The sequence below is a fragment of the Orcinus orca genome, chromosome 11 (assembly GCF_937001465.1).
Source record: "Orcinus orca chromosome 11, mOrcOrc1.1, whole genome shotgun sequence".
Lineage (NCBI taxonomy): Eukaryota > Metazoa > Chordata > Mammalia > Artiodactyla > Delphinidae > Orcinus > Orcinus orca.
In genome coordinates this window covers 72,076,528-72,094,972 of record NC_064569.1, presented here as the reverse complement: position 1 = coordinate 72,094,972, position 18,445 = coordinate 72,076,528, and the positions used below count along the sequence as shown (strand labels likewise).

Sequence of the window (18,445 nt, the reverse complement as noted above, 5' to 3'; positions counted from 1 at the left end):
GTATTCCCCTGTTCCCTCCACCAGCATCCTCCCCGCACCATGTTTTAGGCAGCCATTAATCTACTTTCTGTCTCTCTATATTTGCCGATTTTGGCCATTTCATATAAATGGAATCATACAATATGTGGTCTTTTGTGACTGGCTTCTTTCACTTAGCACAATGTTTTCAAGATTCATCCATGTTGCAGCATGTATCAGCACTTCTTTAGTTTTTATGGGCGAACGATATTCCATCGTATGGATTAACCACATTGTATGAACGAATTCATTGTTTGATGGACATTTGGCTGTTATGAACAATGCTGCTACGGATATTCGTATACCAGTTGTTGTCTGGGCATGTGTTTTCAATTTTCTTGTATCTGTACCTAGGAGTAGAATTACTGGATCATGTAACTCTATTTTTAAACTTCTGGGGAACTGTCAGACTGTTTTCCAAAGTTCCTGTACAATTTTACATTCCCACCAGCAGTGTATGAGGATTCCAATTTCACCATATCCTCACCAACCTTTGCCTTTTTTCATTTTAGTTATTGTAACGGTTGTGACGTGGTATTTCTTTGTGACTTCAGTTTGCATCTCCCTGATTGTTCATTTATTCCTAGACTCTGCCCCAGATCTACTGGATCAGAATCTCTGAGAATTTGGGTTTGGAGAAATCTATAATTTTTACTAAACTCTTCAGGTGATTTTGATCATCAACCAGCTACCCGAAGTGCTTCGCATCCTAGCAGTTATCTCAAGGGAATTACCTTAGCCTTAAGGAGAAGTGATCTGTGTTGAAGATTTCAGAATTCTTTATGTCTCGTGACTTGATAAAGTAGATTAGAAAATGTATTTCTTTTAAGACACACAGATTAACAAATTGTAGATCTTCCAAATGAAATGGTCTCTTAAGGGCACATTGACAATTTTCCTGCTAGTAATAGATTTTTCAGCAGTGTGTGTATTCTTGGTAGAAATCTGATGTGGGAGTCTTCTCTGAAAATGATTACATGACTTTATAGCTTATTTATTTGAATGGCTAGTCTGTAACAGCTATGGTTTAAATGCCTACAGAACCCAGGAGCAATTAAGTGGGTAGCAGTTTAAAAGATACATGATATCTAAGACACTGAGAGATTTAGTGGATGTGTCAGGAAACTGGCAAAAGAAAATTCTTGTCCTGACTCTAATTTACCTTAGCTATTAGGCAAGTCACTCTCTCTTTTGTCAGTTGTCTCATATAGTGAGGTTAAAATAAATTACAGAGAATAAAATACTGACTTGGATAATTGTTTGTTTGCATCCTGTTGCCCACTTTTGAAAGCTACCATTAAAGTAGATACCAGTTATTTATTGAGGGTCTGCTATTTGTCAGATCTTGTGTTAACTGCTTCCTACATTTCTCATTTAATCATTATACCACTCCAAGGTAAATATTATTACACCCACTTTATAGATAAGGAAATTAACATACTTAGCAGCTAAGAAACTGGCTGAAGGATATACAACTATTAAGGGGTAGAGCTGGAATTTGAATCTGGTTGTTTTCAGACCTGGCTTTACATTTTTCAACTTGCCTTACAGAAAATATAACAACAACAAACAAACAAGCAATAATCAACCAAGCAAAAAAAGACTTCTCAAAAATGTGTTAAAAAAAATCTTATGTAACCCTACTACCCAAGAAGAAGTAGAGTTCACTTCCACTGTCCTGCTCAGTCTCTTTTCTCTGACTACACCGTGAAAGGAGGGACTTTTGTGCTAATGCACGTCTAGCAGACAATGGACAAGTAAAGGGAGCTGTGATTAAATGGAGACAGTACAGATTTTGGAGATATATCGGGCATTATTTGAGACTTGCCTTAGCTGTGTGATTTTGGGCAAATTAATCTCTTGGGCCTCACCTTCCTCATCTGTTAATTGCTGGTTGCAATGCCTACCTCGTAAGCTTATGTAGTGATAATGAATAATGGTTAAAACATACATAACATAGAATAGGTATTCAATAATTGGTAGGTCGTAATAATGTTTACTGACTGAGATGTAACGGAAACATTGGTCCATGAGGGCCACGTGACATCCAGCTCCTTAGACCAAAAATCTAGTAATTATCCTCAGTTGCTCTCTTTCCCTCATAACTTGTATTCACTCCATCACCAAATCTTGCCAACTCTATCTTCAAATATGTCCCCAACTGGACCACTTGTTATCTTCAAGCCTATCACACCAGGGCAAGCCTCTCTCACCTTTCACCTGGCATCCCAACTGGTCAGCTTCTAGGCTCTTACAGTCTATTTTCCACACTGTGGACTGAGAGATCTGTTAAAAACATAAACCAGCTTAAATCACTTCCTTGGTTAAAGTCCTCTAGAGGTTCTCCATTGCTCTTAGAATGGAACCCAAACTCCTCATCCAGCCAACATGGACCCCCACGATCTCCCACTGTCTTCCTTTCTGAACTCATCTTTATCACTTTCTCCATCATGCGCCAGCTTTCTTTTTGTTCCTCTCAGGATCACTAGCTCGTTTCCTCTCAGGTCTTTTTGACTTGCCATTGAAGTCATCGCCACGTTCCTTCTCCCCAGTCCTGGCTCACTTTGTTCATTTCAAATGTACCTTCTTTTTCCTGATCACCCATCAAAAATTTCACTCCCACCCGTTTCCCTTTATCCATTAACATGTTTTATTTTTTTATACCATATATAATATTTTTTGATTGTTGACATATTTATTCACATACAGTTGAGGAAACTATTGCTTGTATAACATAGTACACTCCATTTAAACAATTGCTGGTATAGCGCTGATAACTAGGGAGTAGCATAGTTTGAAAGGTCAATTAATTGCATGCCAGAGAGAGTACAATAGAAGTCAGAGAAGGGAAAATACGGTGGTCTAAAGTCTCAAGTTCACAAGGAGCCAGAAGCCAGGTTCTTGATTGACGCTGGTTAGAATCGAAATGGTAAGGGTTGGGAGACAGGTCAAGAAGAGCCAGTGAGGCAATAAATTCATGGTGAACGGGAGACCAGAAGAAGCTTGATATGACTGGAGAAGGGTACCTGATTTGAAGAAATGAGTGTAATGCCTAGAAAGGGTGATGGAGGCATGTTGCCGAGAGTCTCAAATCTCAACTGCTAGACAGAGACACTGATGAACATTCCAGGAGCAAATGGTCTTTATATTCTCTATTTTCAGCTGGTTTCACTTATGTCTTACTGAGCTGCTAACATATAATCCCATGGGAGAAGCCTTTCATCTAGAACTGCTTAAATACCAGCGATTTGCTTTGGTGAGTTTTGCGTTTAGTTAAATGTGTGTCTGACAGTACCACAACAGTCCAGCCATTAAAGACAGAAGCTAAGTTGGGCTCCTCTGAGATAGAAAACAACAAAAACAGCTAGAAGAACAACCATGTTTGCTTTGGGACAGGCACTGCCACTCTGCAGTTTAAAAAAGGACCTCTTCATTCATCTAGCAAGACTTACACTATGCAAGCACACTTCCAATAGTAATGCTATTATCATAAAGAAAGCAAAGGGTTTTCTCTTTCCAGCTGCAGGCCTACAGTGCTTTGCTACAGGCTGCTCTGATCATGAGAGGATTATTTGTTGTGACAGGAAAATGTGTACATCTCTAACTCCTTCCTCAGCTCTCCTTTTCCTTTGGGGAGGGAAGTTTATCCTTTTCATATCTCTTGGAGAATCGAAGTATATGAAAATCAATGTGCCATGGATGAAGTTTTCCAAACTTCAAAAGCCAGGTGCCCTTGGGCACAGAAGGGACTGCCTGCCACCCAAGTGGTGCAAGCATGCTCCTCCACCCTGGCCTCCTCCCAGCAGGCAGGTCCTAGGCTGGTTAATGTGTTTTGAGGGCGTTTGGGAGCTAAAACAGATGTTTTACCAGAAGTATTTCTTCCTATTTGGAGGAAGAATAAGGGAACAGCGTGTGTTGTTGAACTCGTATGTTTGGGGATGGAAGGATGTTGGAAGCTATTGCTAAATCATTTCTTTCCTGAGGCGCCCGTCTACCGTGGGCTGGATAAGCTTTTCAGCTTGGACTTGAAAATCAAGTCTCGACAACAACCACCCATTCTGCTAGAGACCTGCTCTGTGTTTTTAATTTTAATTCTCTTGAGTATTTTGGTTATGCGCTAAACTGTGAAGTCAGAGCCCATATGTGTTGGGTGGGAGGGAGAGCAATATTTTATATGCATATATAATATATATGCACGTATATGTATGTCTCTATATAAACTGTATATATAAAATATGTAAAATAGACCCATCCACATATATATTTATAATACATTATGTATAATATGTATTCAGTATATATCTATATTATATGTATATATAAATTATGTAGTATGTATGTATATTTAAATGATTTTCTACAACCCTTGGGACCGTCCTGCAGTTTTCTTCTTTCTCCTCCTGTTTTCCAGCAGCTCTGCTGAGGTTGTTTAAATGGGAATTCTCTGACCATTCCCCTTGACAGGATGAGGGGCACAGATGACTGAGTTTTGGCCGTTCTCGTGGTGGCAGGGCAGGAGACACTGCAACCTACAGGAAGCTTCCTCGCTGGAGAGTCCTGTCTGGGGCACTTCCAAAGGGTGGGCTGGCTGCCCACGAGGCCGGGAATGGAAGCTCTGGCTTGGCCTGAGTTCATGGGCATTTTCCCCTGCTTACCTAGGGAAGTTCTGCTTCCAGTTCAATTTAGTAAGTGAATTATGTCCTCTTCCCCCCAACTCAGGAGGAGTGGGGAGATGGAGATGCTACCTTTTGTGCCCAGGTCACTTTCATGAGGTAAGATGTGTCCCTTCTCACAATATTGCAGGGCTCCCCCTGGGACTGGGTCCCCCTGCAGTTTTTAACTCTCAGAGTTGTCCACACTGAGTCTCCAGCAATTCGTCATTCACAGTTCAAGTTTTCCTGCCCCAGCACTGGCTGGATCCCCCGATGGTGTCTGCTCCAGAGCCTCTGTTCCTGTGAGCCGTGATTCCCTGTGTTTGCCTATCTCTCCAATCTTGGGGGCAGCCTTTTCCTCTCTGTCCTCCACTCTCTTACAGATACAAGAAGAGTTAATTTTTCAGTCTATTGAGCTTTTCTACTTGTTGTTAGGACAGAATGGGGACTTCTAAGCTCCTTACCTGCAGAACCAGAAACTGGAAGTCTTACTTCGATATGCCTGAATGTTGACTATTGAAGTTCATGGTAGCAGAATGAAGGGCTACAGGGTTAAACTCAAGGTAAGCATTTTCCTCCAGTTAAAGGTGCCAGGGAAGTTATTTCTGGGTAAAGGGGAGGAGGCAGTAGAAGTTGTTAGCAAAGTGAAGCATTTGGGTTCATATGGATTATAAATTGTGAAATACACAGATAGTTGAGAGTTGCCTGAACTTGAAATCTGACTCCAGTTGTGATTTGCTTCTTGGGGGCCACTGAAATAGGCAATGAGAGTGACCCACTGAAAGAACTAAGAAAAGTTAACTTTTGATATTTCCATTAAGCAGAAGTTTTTTCTTCCATAGCTGAATCCTTAGGAGTTGGGCAATTCTTTCTGATAATGAATGTTTTCCCTACTGCTGGTTACATCCTTATAGCATGTGTTGGCTTGTGTTCTCTGGTGATGTAAGTGTCGGGGAAAGGCCACTAGCTGTGGAGGATAAAGACCATAGATATTCCCCCTCGTCCCTGTCAATTGTTTAGATGTTCATCTCAGTGTTCTGGGAGACCCAGTAGGAAGTTCTGGGAAATAATTCTGGGATAAAAGAAGTTTTAAACAATGCCCATTTCAAACACCAGAACACTGTAAATAAACCAAGCCTCCCATTTACTTCCCTTATAGCCATAAATACATCTTTTCCTCTTCTGGATCTTATTGGTTCCCTCTTATAGGACCTCAAGCCTGCAACATCCTTGGCAGATTTAGTTTATCTCTGTTCTTCATCTAGTCTTTCCTCAGTCATCTGGCCTTCCTATTGCTCTCTTGATCCCGAAAACTTAGCCTCTGTGCACCAGTGTCAAACTGAATCTTGGCGATAGAGTTTTGGGTGAAGTAGAAAAGAATAGCTTTACTGCTTTGCCAGGCAAAGGGGGACACAGCAGGCTCACGTCTCTCAAAACTGTGTGTCCCAGGCTGGGAGGATTTGGTGAGGAGTGTTGTAGCAATAGTTCAAGGGTGCCTTGCCAATAATGATTAGGGTGTGTGCAGGGCCTGCACTCATTTAATCTGACCTCAGGTGGTCTCTTAAATAGCTTCTATGGTTCTTTTAATCTGGAATGAAGAATGCTAACATCTTCCATTGTTGGGGGTTTTAGTTCTGTAAAGAGCTCAAAGGTATTGTTATGTGTATCCCCTGAAGCAGAACCAGGACCCTGCCCCAAGGCTGCACTATTGTTTCTTGACTGCTCCTCCCTTGTCTCTGCATCCTCTCCTTCCCTGATTAGCAACTGTTTGAATCTGCCCTTTGGAACTCAGGGAAGGTCATGGAGGCTGAAGTCTATTCCCTACAAACAAGAAACAGGGGACACGGAAAGGCTTCTGTGCCTAGGAGCCCCACAGGGTCCTGCTCAGTTTCACTCTTAGGCTATACACTCCTCCTTGCAATTGCTTGAGCAACAGACATCTGAATTTTAATGGGCATACTTGTTGATGTTCGTGTGCACTGGTATTTAAGAACTACCATCTTAATCTATTGATTGTACTTCCTTAATATATTCATTCCTTTCTCTATAAAAGATAGAAGCAGGAATCTATATTGGTTAAGAACAAGAACGCTGGAGCGCTGACATTTAGTAGCTGGGCCAGTTCCTTAAACTCTGTGCTTCCATCTCTTTATCTGTAAAATGAGAATAATAAGAGTACCTCGTCCACAGAGGCTAAGAAAGATTAAATGAGTAAATATGTGTAAAGTATTTAGAAGACTGTCTTGCATACAACCAGCTATTATATTGCATAACAACTATTATCATTACTGAATCCTTCCTATCAACATTGAAAGCTATGCAAGACTCTCCTACTATCCTCTGTAGACCCTTTATCTCTCTCTTTCTGTAGTCACAATAATATCACCTTCCCTTTTTTATTATTTCCTCCACCAGATACTGTTCCCTTTCCCCAGCAGGGCTTTAGTACCAGATAAGATGCTTTTCTCAGCTCCACCCTTTAACCTAGTTATTTTCTACTCATTCTTCCATTGTCAGCTCACTGGTCCCTTTTGTAGGGAACCTTCAGACTAAGCAAATACCCCTGTTATGTGCTTTAAAATCCTTCACAGCATTTATCACAATCGTAATTTTATATTTATGTGTACAACTGTTTGACTAATGTCTGTCTCCTCAACTAGACTGAAAGCTCCAAAAGATGTGGGATTCTGCTGATATTTCCATAAATGTTTCCCCAATGCTGAGCACTGGGCCTGGCACATAGTAGGTTCTCATAGGTCTTTGGTACATGAGTGATGAACAAATATGAAGGTACATAAAAGTCCTAAGGAGAGAGACAAGGCAGGGCTGCTGGTAAGTACTTCAACATTATTTAAAGAGTCTACCTTTGATATAAGACAGACCTGAGGACCAGTCTTCACTCTGCCATGTGCCAGCTCTGTAATCTTGGGCAAGATTCTTAACTTTTCAAGGGGTTCCCTTTCCTCATCTGTAGAATGGCCATACCACTCTAGGGAAGTACAGTGTCTACCATACAGAGTTGTTATGGGGATTAAAGAGAAAATGCATGCATAGGTCTTACTACAATGCTTGGGCCAAAGCAAATGCCCTATAAATGTTCATTATGATGCAATGATAATGACCTTCCTCCTGTTAACAAAACTCCCTAGAGGTCCCCAGTCTTCTCAGTGGCTAACTTCAACCATGCAATCCTTAAGTGATCTATTATGCATTTCCCATCCCATCTTTACTCACAGCAAGGAGACTGCGATGCCTTGGATATCTCCTGCACAAACTGGTCAGAGTTTGCTCTACCCCTTGCCTACTCTTGCTGTCTGTCACTGCTTCGACCTGCTCAGCGTGCCTGGTATTTTTTTCTGCTGCTAACACCAAGGCATGCACCTCTATGCACATTCAGCAATTGCCAGGGCCTTTGCCAGAACTACTCTGTCATCTTCAGTGCCACCCCTGCCACTTCCTTTCCTCAGAAGGGTTGGGCTCCCTCTTTCCTTTACTGCAGTTGGCAGAATAGAAAAAGGAATGAAGCCTGACCCCATCAGAGCGAGATGAGCGATCTGTGAGGCACAGCTTTTCTAATGCGTCCTTTGTCCTTTGTGCTTTGAGGTTTCCTCTCGCCCCGGAGGGCCCAGGCAAGTAATGTCACGATCTTCCCGGAGATCCTAGATGGCGGCTCTGTCTCCCTACATCAGTGAGGTTGGGGGCAGTGAGAGTGACAGGAAGGAGTGTCAACCCTAGGAAACTTGGAGCAACTATTGTGCAAGCTCTCTTTCACCTCTAGGACATGCACCTTTTTTCTCTCCCCCCAACCCCTAGGCCAAATTTCTCTCATGAAGAAAATCCTTCTTCCTCTTACAAAGTAGTCTTGCCCTGGTCCAAGGGCATTTGCAGATCAGCCAGGGCCATTCAGAGGGGCCCTGAGCAGTTTTAAAGTCCTAGGATGCCCCCACTTTATACAATAAGTTTTATGTTATATTTTTTATTTTCACACTAAGGAACATTTGGTTCATCCCTTCCCTTGACACCTTATCCACGACACTCTCCTTTCCATTTATTTGGTGAGGGTTTTTTTGCTTTGTTTTGTTTTTTGCAGTAGCAATGGGAGTGGGTAAGGCAGGTAGATTATATGCTCTTTTGCTTCTCTGAAGTGGCCTTGAAAAAGTTTGAAAATCACAATTTGAGGAACACATCAGGGAGGAAAATTCACTCTTGCCAGACCTCCTGTGAGGAATGAATAGCAATAGAAATAGTCAAATGATCAGTGTTCTACCTAAATTTTGTTAATCTTTTCCCAAGGTAAAGTGCGTACAATTATTTTTTACAGGATGCTTTGCTGATTTTTCTTTCAAGGACAAAAGATTTGTAGTCTGAGCAGCTGGATCACTTCCTCCCACTATTTTGTCCTTGGAGACATTTGGCCCATTAAAAGGAGCCCACGGATTCCATTTCAACAGATGCATCTCACATTTATTCAGGATATAAGTGATAGGGTGACTCATTGTGCTGCTAATACAATTACAGTCTTTGTTGTTTTAGAATCATATCTTGATTCCATATAGGCAAAGAGATTTATCATTATACCCTGTTGTAAAGAAAGACTAAAAGGACAATATATGTGTAACATTGTCAGAGAAACTGGAATGTTCCTACTTGAGAATAAAATGAACAGTTTGTCATTTGATTCACAGCCTTAGGTGAATGCACATAGAATGTGGGCTTTCTGAAATTCAGTATAAAGCCAGGGACTCCTGGGTTTGTAACACTGGAAAACCTATAATGAGGTGCTCTGGGTAGCTGGTTGTTGAGAAATAAAAAAGAGAGAAAGAACTCTTATTCACTTTCTTATATGTTTTGTACAAATTCTATCTCTACGTGAGTAAAATGCAAGTACTGGTAAGTACAGTATTTGAATTTTACTTTTGATCGCTTTTGGACAAACATGTACATACATTTAAATTCTCCAAAGCAAATTTTTGAAAAAGCTTTATTATTAAGGCAATTCTGTTTCTCCTTCAACAATGTCTGTCCCTTCCCTTTCTTTCTTCTACTACTTTTAGCTCCCAGTTTCTGTAGGGGTTCTTGAGGCAGCAGGAAGAGTGAATACAGCTGCCTACTCTTCCTCAAACTACTTTCCTGGGGCCAAAAGTTTCATTCAGGAAGTGAAAGAAACAAGGTACCTATCTGACCGGGGGTGGGGGTGGGGGTGGGTGGGGGGAGGGGGGTCTTGTCACTGATAAGCAGGAAAAACATCCTTGTGAGTTTTCTCTAAGGTCTGAATTTAGAAGTAATTTAAGCAGATGAGAATTTGAATCTCAGCTCTGCTATTTACCAGTTGGGTGACCCAAAGCAGATTATCCTCTTAGTGAGAAGTAGTTTACATAATATGGCATCACAGTTCTACTCTCCTTAGAGGATCATCAAAGGATTCTGAATGATGTCACACTGACTGGTGCATACTTAGTACACAGTAAACGTTAGCTATTCTTTTTCTTTTAATCATTATACTCTCAGGACTAACTGGTAGCCAAATGCATGAGAGTTATGGACTATTTGGAAGCCAGCTCCAGTTAACCGAGTGAGAAAAGAGGTGGAATATAGTTTTTGACATACGACCTGTTATATGATCTCTGGTGGGCTAGTTAACCTCAAATCCGAGGAACTATATACCAATCATAGAACTGGGTTTTGATTAAGGTTATATTAACCATGATTTGATTCAACAATGAACAGACAATAAGAGCATGTCATAGGTTAAAGGAATTAGGAAGAAGTAAGAGAATCCTTGACTTAAGATAGGCAAAATGTTGATATTTTGTGCTCAAGAGGCAGTGTTGTATAACAGAAAGCCATATGCTTTGAAACTAGAGAGAGATGGGTTCAGATTTCAACTCTAAGAGGTACCAGTGGTGTAAATTTAAGGAAAATGCTTCCTTTTTTTTTTTTTTTCCTGTAATATGTGGATAAGCATACTTACTTTGGAGTATCAAAAAGATTGAATGGATAGCTCATTTTAAAGTACTTACTAATACCATGCTAGGCATATAGTAATTTCTCAAAAAGTGTTAGTGCTTTTTTTTCTCCCTGTTCTCACCTCTTTAATGATGCATAAAGCTATGATTTGACACCAACTCTAAATTTAGCTCATACTCTGTCCTAAAGAGCGTTTTCTCTGCTGGCTCATGATCTGATTTGCTCATTGCCTGAGAAGCCCTCTCTCCTCGCTGGCTTTGTCTGCTCAAGCCTGACACAGCCCATCTTAACTAAGTGTTAGAAGAAGTCAGATTTTTGTCTCAGATGAATTTCTAATCGATGACATATAATTCTACCTAGAATTGCATTGGTTGGGGAATGTCTCTTCAGCTATACCATGTAGGTGAACCTTTACGTATATAATACCTGTAACAGCCACTTGGGATTTATTCTTTTTTTGAAAGTAGGTAAAGCATAAATCATGAATTAATAAAATACTCTGACAATGCCGGGCGCGGTGGCGCGTGCCTGTAGTCCCAGCTACTCGGGAGGCTGAGGCAGGAGGATCGCTTGAGCCCAGGAGTTCTGGGCTGTAGTGCGCTATGCCGATCGGGTGTCCGCACTAAGTTCGGCATCAATATGGTGACCTCCCGGGAGCGGGGGACCACCAGGTTGCCTAAGGAGGGGTGAACCGGCCCAGGTCGGAAACGGAGCAGGTCAAAACTCCCGTGCTGATCAGTAGTGGGATCGCGCCTGTGAATAGCCACTGCACTCCAGCCTGGGCAACATAGCGAGACCCCGTCTCTAAAATTAAAAAAAAAAAAAAAAAAAAAAATACTCTGACAATGAAGCTGCTTCTGCATCTGACTAAGGGGGATTAATTCTCCATAGCCATGACTGAAAGAAATCAGATTATAGTTTCAACAAAATAGTAAACTGTGGTGGTTTCTTTCTTTCCCTCTCAGTTTGATGTTCTGGTGATTTTGTATTACAATCCACAGTCCTGGTGCCTGCTTTTAAAATGAAGTTTTATCAGTACACTGCTGCACTCATTCATTGATGTATTGTCCATAGATGCCTTCAGGCTACAAGGCAGAGGTGAGTAGTTGCACAGAGAATAAACCATGTGGGGCCCCCAAAGCTGAAAGTATTTACTATCTGGCCTTGTACAAGAAAAGTTTGCTGACACTTGTAAAGAATTAGAAAACTATTTATGTGTTAACCTATGCTTGGGCTCTCTTTAGATGGAACCTGGGGCATAGGGTGAATGGTTTCTAGAATAGGACACAGTAGGTCTGTAACAAATGGCAATTGAATTAAATATCTACAAAGCATTAGTGTTGAAAAAATGTTAGTAGCAATTCTTAGCATAATGACATTAATTGGTTCTCACTGAACACAGAAGAGTGATCTCTATTGTTAAAGAAAGGTTTGGCATCATTGAAAATGGACACTCTCATGAATCCAGTTGAGGCGAAGGAAGGGCGAAAACTTCATAACTAGAGGTCGCTGAGCTCCACCCAACTGTCTGGTGAATTCCCATGGTGTCAGGCCACTGTGAAGCCTTGCTCATGAATGGAAGGCCATTTTAAAATTTTTCCTGCTAGTAAACGTTCAACACGAAGCCTTCCTGCCTTTTCTCTATCCAAACATCTCATTTTCCCCAGGATCAGCGTGACTCTGTCCAGTCCCTCTCACAATGCTGTGGCAAAGAAATGGAAAAACTATTCAAGTTGAAAAATTACACCAACTGGTAAAATTGAGCTGGCTCAGTACAGTTAAAATGTCACGCATTTGTAGCTTCATTGAACGACTTTACTTATCCAGAAGGAGCTCCAACTTCTGGTCTAATGGGGCTTTGGTGGCTAACTCTATCCAGCCAGAGCTGTATGTTGACTCTTTGTGTTCAGTTGACCCTCTCCCAAGCCTGGGAGTGTGGGAACCAGTACCTGGGCAGAGCTGAGCCTAGACCACACACTCATTTCACAGAGCCCATTAAACGGTTATCATATGATGCTATGTTACTCCTCCTGTTGACCTTGCCCTGAACGGCTGTGTGTCGAATTACTAATTATCCCTGCAGCTTTGCTACCTAAATGCCAGTTAATTTCCACCTCCACTTTTGGAAGCCACACTGCTCAGACAGAGCCACTGCAATAACCTCAGGAGCTAGCTGTTTCTTGCAAGGCAGTGGGACGCCATCTACCACCACTGTAACCGTTACCACCAAGAAATGTTTTCTTAAGTACACAACAATAGCTAAAGACCAGAAAAAAAAAAGAAAGAAAGAAAAGAAAAAGAAAAAGCCTTGCATTCACTATTCAGCTCTGGACCGTTCTCATGCTTCAGTTTCATGCCTGGTCAACACTGGACACTTGCCTGTGCTGTATGGAAACAACAAGTCACCATCTGGGGGTTTCATCATCTTACTCAGAGGCAGGCGTGTCTCTAAGGATTATGCTTTGCCTACTTGGCACGGAAATCCTGCTTTAGCTTCAGTGATTAGCAAATGTAGGGACTGATTTCCCTCAGTCTAGACCCCAAAGACTGGCCCAGACAGACACAGGAATTCCCATGAAAACCCTCTAGGCTGCAGGCCATGATTTACCTTCTGTTGTAATATTCTTGCTAGGATATTGCTAGTAAGGTTTTGCAAATCTTTCAGTTTAAATTGACCCATTAATCTGGGATTACAAAGTGTTAAAATCACGATCATATTTGAAGAAGATAACTCAGGAGCACTGTAGGTCACACAGGAGTGGGCAGTGGGCGTGGGCTGGAAGAACAGTTAGGAGGCCGATGATCATTTTTTTGATTTAAGCATTATTTTCTATGTTAAAATTATTTGTAGCCGTCAGAAAATAATGGACTACATGGATCTCTCACAGATGGCTAAATTCAAAGGGCTTTGATTTTAAAATAAGAACCCAGGTTTAATTGATTCTTTCATCAATCAACACTAAAATCAAGGCAAGGGTCTTAACCTAAGTAGTGTTTGTTGTTTTATTGGGTGTTTTTTTTTGGTGAATTTCCTAGTTGGCTTTCGAATTACTGACATGTAGTTACCTACACCAAGAAATAAACAAAAAGATGCTTATTTTTTATGAATACAAAGGGCAGTATTACTTTATTCATTTCTTCTTCAAACATTTATTGGGCTTCTGCCACATACCTGGCACTGTGCTAGGTGCTGGAAATACAACAATGAGAAAAATTACATTCTGTTCCTCCCTCATGAGGTGATAGTACCTTCTGAGACATGATCAATTAGAATAGATGTAAATTCACACATTAAGCAACTAAAAACATAATAACTTTACAAATGACTGTTTAGTGACACTATTTCCTCTACATTAAGACACCAATTTTTTCTAGTTTATTACAACTCAACAAAGCTTTTTTTTTTTCTATCAATGTCTTTTAATTAGGAAGATAACTCTACTTTTTGGAGAAAACTTTGGAATACTTTTCTGTTTGGAAATACATTTCCCATCATTAGTTTTTATTTCAAAACTCTTCTATTATGATTGAAGTTATACTTTCTCCCAACCTATCTTTCTGGCCTTATCTTTCATTATTCCCCCTTCCTGCTCAATGCTCTAGTCAAACCAAGCAGCTTCTCTTCTACTAAGATGCCTGACCTTTTCCCATCTCCCTATCTTTGCTCACCATGTCTTCTTTGCCTGAAATGCCCTTCTTCCACCTACCAACACCTCCACCTGCCTAATCCTACTCAGTTCCAAGAGCCGGCCTCTATGCCATCTCCTTTATGAAGATGTGCCTGCAGAAGAGGGAGTTAAGCTTTCTGTTCTCCTCCGAACAATTAGAGCACTTTTTACTTCTCAGCAATAATGCAGGGCCAATAACATATGTGTATATTTCTCTTCTTTTCTATTGGCGTGTCAGCTTACAGAAAGCAGGAATAATACCTTACTTTTATTACATTGCTTATAAAAACTTTTAATTTATTTATATATTGTAATAGGTAATTATAATTACATGTAATATAATTCTACTACATGTGATTATAATAATATATACTTATCATATTAATATAATATATAATTATACAATTATATTTTTATTTGTAATAAATAAGTTTTATTACCTCAGTTATCCATGAAGACATGGCACCAATATTTCTTGAGAACTTCCTATGTGTCAAGTTCCACGCAAGGCTCTGGAGATATAGATACCCTTACTCCCCATCTTACTGGTGGGCATTAAATACATGGATGCTATAAATATGGTATTTGTGTGATACCAAATTAATGTTCAAATACTCTTCAGATCTGGCCCAATTCTTGACCTGTGTTGGAGTTGAGGTCCCAGAGGCCATGGGGAGTGAATTGTTTTTAGGGGTTTACACTCTCTGACAGTGCTTGTTTTCAGTGGTATCTGACTCTTTATATACCTTGCATCATGAAAATTTGGTTAGGTCAACACTGGATCACCAGGAGAGAAGAGTTGGGCAACTCTTCAAACTAGCAGCTGCAATTTGCAATCAGGCCCAGGGGTGTAGCTTCTGCTACTGTCCAGGCTGCCTAACTGCCTTTTCCAGTCATGCAGTAGAGTGGCAAAGCTGGAAAAGTATAGGCTGCTTTGGTGTTAGACTTGCCTTTAGTATAGACACAGCTTCACCCGTAACTAGAGGGAAAGCTTTGCGGGGGGGTGCCTACTTCATCTGTAAAATAAGATAGTAATACCCTCCTCAGTGAAGATAAGTAAAATATGTAAACTGTAGTGTCCATAACTATGTCCATAAATTATGTATGGTCTGTAGGCCAAATCTGACCTGCTGCTTGTTTTACAAATAAAGTTTTGTTGGAACACAGGGACACCAAGTTATTATGTATTTTCTATGTGTCTGCGTAACATAGGCAGCACTGAATAGTCACAACCAAGACGGTATGGCTCATGAAGCCTAAAATATTTACTATCTGGCCTTTTATAGACAAAGTTTGCTGATCCCTGGACTAGAACACAGCCCTGCACCTGGAAGATAGTCAATAAATATTAATTGTCATAATTATTCTCTTTTTCACCAGACCTAATCTGGGTGAGAGTGGAAAAGAAAGGCTGGAGAAGAGTTGGCAGGAGAGGGACTAGGGTGGCTAATCTTCCACTTATTGGAAATTCAAATTGGAATTGAACTTGAGTCTGGGACTGAAACTTAATAGAGACCTGAAGAAGTAAAATTTCTTTCTTTCTTTTTTTTTTTTCCTTATTGAAAACTGTCCAAAACTTTTTCTGGACAGTTTTCTGGTCCCCAAACTTTTTCTTTCCTCTTGGAAAGCACTATATGTCACTGTTGAAGTTAACAGTTTGTTCTTAATAATGGTTATCATTCGTAGAGATCATGAAAATCTTCCATCAGAGCATAGCACTGCCATTCCAGGCAGTTTTTGCCTGTGTTGGTATTGATTTCAATTAAAACAAGTTATCTGAATCACTGGGCTTCCTGTTGGCTGCACTCATTGCCCAGTGATGCAAATGGAAAGCCTGTTTCAAACCTATGATATCTGGTTACTTACAACAAGGCCCAGGCAGCTGGGGTATAAACAAACCTCAAGCACCAATCAGTGTAGAAGGAAATGATCTTCATTTGCCCTACATGATGTCATCCATCTTGAGCCTGACAGTTTTCTAACAATTATTGACTGTGAGGCCAGGCAAATCTTACAAATTCATCTTATTCCTTATCAGGGCAGGTAGTCAAGCGTATCCCAAAACATTTGATTTGGTTCAATTCCTTGTGTAGATATCCTTTCCTTCTCTCTCTCTCTCTCTCTCTCTTTTTTTCCCCTCCATTATGTCAATCTCTGTGGGAGGAGTTTGTGTGTTTGCACAAAGCATAGCATGATGGTCTTCTGTGTCTGTGTGTTTATTCTGCGGGTGAGCATTTGAAAGGCTTTTCTCTTCTACTTGTTAGCTTACAAATAGCCTAACCCAGTGATCAGACACCTTCATTTCACATAATGATTCAGCAATTTGTGTCAGAACGGTTCTTTATAATAGCAAAACAGACCATCATTTCCAAAGATACATGGCACATGAGGCCAAATGTATAGAACATGTTGTAATTTGTGCTTCTGTAAATTCACATATTTGAATCACTGCCTTTAAGGCTTGTGTACTAGATCAAGTCACCTAGCTAGAAAGTGAGCCTAAGTCACTGTGGAACAGATTGACTATTTTTTTCCCAAATTGCCTTCTTTCGGACACGTAGCTAGACGATATTTCCTAGCCTCCTTTGCAGTTAGGTGCAGCCTTGTGTCAGAGTTGTGGTCACTGGATGAGGTAGAAGGGATATACACCTTTTTCAGGCCTAGGCCATAAAATCCTCCTAAATGCAATCCTCTAATCTCTTTACTGATCTTACAGCTGAATAGAGAGGACTCCAAGGACATACAGGAGGGAGACATGGCGAGATGGAAGGGGCCTGGGTTCCTGAATGTGAATGTGGAGCAGATCTCCTAGCCCCACACTTGCCATCACCAGCCCATATTGCACTGTGATGAGATCTTTTGTGCCACTCTTACCATCACCCCACACTGGACTGTGATGAGAACAAGCAAACATTTATTGTAAGTCACTGAGTTTTGGGGTTGTCTGTGATAACAGTGAGTCTAGCCTGACGAATGTACTGGCTGTCATTCTTCTGTGTAGCATTGTTAATTTTTAGTCATCATCTTCACAAATGCAATCACTTTCATGACATTATATTTTGCTGTATTGTATGAAATAGATGACATGCTATAAAGGTGTTTAGAAATGTGAAGATGTGTGGGCATATTCATTGAAAATAAAAAGGCTCTTATGTAGTTCTTCCTCCACAACATTCCTGTGCTGGAGCTAACTTGTTCAATGTCAAAGTAACAATAGGGCTTGATGTCTTAGTTTCATCTTATAAGCAGAACTCTTTTTTGTAGAAATAGCTGTTTTCCCTGGGTGGGTCCATTACTCTATATTAATTGAGCCAACTGTATATGAAATATCGAGCCTAATTATTGGGCAGAAAATGGCAAATTATTTTGTCTTTGTTGGGCTGAACATTTATTTGTATCTTAGAGGGAAGTGAGTATGGCATTAAGGAGGAAAGGATGAGGAAGTAATTTTGCAGGTGAGGAATCTGCAAAAGGTTTAGTGTTACTCTGTGATTTTCCTCTGCCACTGGCTGGCCTGATCCAGGGGAGGCTGCAGTTTTAGGCTTGATCACAGAGTGAGAATTTTGCAGAGCATAGTGTCAGACCTAGGATGGACACACACATGAGCAAGAAGCAAAGCGCTATTGTTAAAACCAGGAAGATGTTGGGAACCTTTGTTTCTGCTACTTATCCCGAGCTGACTGATGCTTGGGGGCTCAGAGAGTTTAGCTAACTTAACCTAAGATCACAGACTAATAAATTGTGGAGCCAGGATTTGAATCCAGGAAGCCTAATTCCAGAACCTATGCATATAACCACTCTTGTGTAGGAGGAAGAATTTCTTGGATTTTGTGTGTAGAATAGACTGGAATAGGGAGAGGCTAGAGACAAGGATCCTATTTAGGAAGACTCTAAATATGAAGTTATAGGAATCTGGAAGAGGGTGCATATTTAGGGACTCTGATTTACATAGAGTAGCTGCTTCACAAACAACACTTGAAAAGGTGAATGAGTGAGCTTTTTTCACTACAGGTGCCAGTAAGTGCTGCTGTCACCACCACTTTCTGGGTAGTCATTTTTTTTACTGTACTTCTTTGCTTTGCCCACACATCATTGCTGGCAGAGTCACTGAGTCACAGCTTCCCTGAGGATGATCGCCGC

The 18,445-nt window shown here is 40.8% G+C and overlaps 1 long non-coding RNA gene across 1 annotated transcript; it reads left to right on the top strand.

Annotated features, from left to right (window-relative positions):
• The first annotated feature begins 8,691 nt into the window (after positions 1-8,691).
• On the top strand, positions 8,692-17,478 carry LOC117198506 (uncharacterized). The gene is made up of 3 exons (XR_004479703.2): positions 8,692-9,840; positions 11,603-11,735; positions 17,022-17,478. It is a non-coding gene; the product is annotated as an uncharacterized LOC117198506 (long non-coding RNA).
• Positions 17,479-18,445: the final 967 nt, after the last annotated feature.